Source organism: Protobothrops mucrosquamatus, unplaced genomic scaffold, assembly GCF_001527695.2.
Source record: "Protobothrops mucrosquamatus isolate PMUCROS unplaced genomic scaffold, P.Mucros_1.0 scaffold31426, whole genome shotgun sequence".
In the NCBI taxonomy this organism is placed as follows: Eukaryota; Metazoa; Chordata; class Lepidosauria; order Squamata; family Viperidae; genus Protobothrops; species Protobothrops mucrosquamatus.
Window position 1 is genome coordinate 1 of NW_015417166.1, and position 1,590 is coordinate 1,590.

The 1,590-nt window shown below is 54.5% G+C and overlaps 1 long non-coding RNA gene across 1 annotated transcript; it reads right to left on the reverse strand.

Annotated features, from left to right (window-relative positions):
• Positions 1-454: 454 nt before the first annotated feature.
• Positions 455-1,328, reverse strand: LOC107302171. Its single transcript, XR_001549375.1, has 3 exons — positions 1,268-1,328; positions 843-913; positions 455-520 (listed from the first exon to the last, which is right to left on the reverse strand). It is a non-coding gene; the product is annotated as an uncharacterized LOC107302171 (long non-coding RNA).
• Between the last annotated feature and the right edge of the window lie 262 nt (positions 1,329-1,590).

Here is a 1,590-nt window from a genome sequence, read left to right on the forward strand (position 1 = left end):
GGTCGTAAGTCGAGGACTTTCCCTGCCCGGGAGCGCCGCGCATGCGTGGTTCCGCCCCCTGCGCCGGCCGAGGCGTAGCTGGCAAGCGGCAGAGACGGAGCAGGCCGACCACCAGCTGGCCCAGCCCAAGGGAGGTAAGGCACCCGCCGGAAAAGGGGGAAAAAAATGGCGGACAAAAAAAAATGGCGGACAAAAAAAATGGTGGACAGCCTTGCTTGGCGACCCCCGTGAAATGGTCGATCGACCCCAAATGGGGTCGTGACCCATAGGTTGAGAACCGCTGATTTAGGGTCTCCGTTTTTTACAAGATGGAGGCTAACCAATTGCATTCCATTTGAGGATACGTTTTCCAGTTGCCTGCCCCAACGAGACGTGAAATCGGGGGCTCTCTGAGTGAAAACACAAGATACCACAGCCCCCCATATCCTCGGCTTCAAGCGAGACCCACCTGACAAGGCCGCAGCTCTCCGCCTCCGGGGCCATAAGCTTTCTGCCAGTGAAAGCCAACTCGTTCACTAGGCTGGAGAGAGAACATCAAGAGGGGGTTAAGAGAGACCCGAGTCACAAGCAGGCAGTTTTTTGTGGGCAGAAAAATCCCCCAGATCAGGGGTCTGCAACCTCGACAACTTTTAAGACTTGTGGGCTCCAGCTCCCAGAATTCCTGAGCCAGCCCACGTCTCAGATGCAGCTCGTCTTGAGCAAACCACGGGCCGGATGTGCCTGGTTCCTTTAGACCAGGGAAAAAATTCAAGCTGCCACTTTCCAAAGTAGGGGAAGCCGCGCGGTTCCTTTCGGGCAAAACCCGGAAGGACGCCGGAGCCAAAAAGAAGCGAATCCCTCACCTCCGATTCCCGATGATGCGTGGCAAGCGCTGCAATGCGCCGACGTCGGCTGCCAGTCCAAGGTCCACTTCCTGAAGAAAGGAGAGCAAGGAGAAGGGGGTTCGGGCAGGGGCACCCACTGAGGTTTATTCCAAAGAGCAAGATGGGTGCTGGGATATCAGGACACCCACCCTGGGCCTGAAATACTGGGATGCAATTTGCAATGCCAGCCCAAAGGGAGAAAATTGGCTGTTTTTTTTTTCACTTGTACAAACCTGTCTCTGGCAAGCCTATGGCCTGGAATAAACACACGTGTTGTGGGTGGGTGTGTGAGAAATGAGCAGCACGAGAGAGCAAGGAAGGGAATATTATCTGTGCCTTGTTAGCGTCACCGATGCTTATTAAGTAGACATTTCTAGAGTAAAACTGTGCCGCGGCAAACTCACCTTCACCTGGAACCAAGCGTCCTGCGTGCAGTAGCGAATATCGCAGGCCGTAATGAGATTCACACCTGCAAAGGGACAAGATCCACGGTCTGTTTTCCACCTTTCTATCCCAACTTTCTTCCAACACAACAGTTTAAAGTGGCCAAGCTCCTATCTCAGGGCCCACCCAGCCCAGTTCCAAGGAAGGTCCTGTGTCACCCATTCTCTGGCCACCCCCAGGGAGTCAAGTGTGGCAACAGCCCAGAAGAAGACTCACTAGCCCAGGGGTAGGCAACCTTGGCTCTTTTATGACTCGTGGACTTCAACTCCCAGAATTCCTGAGC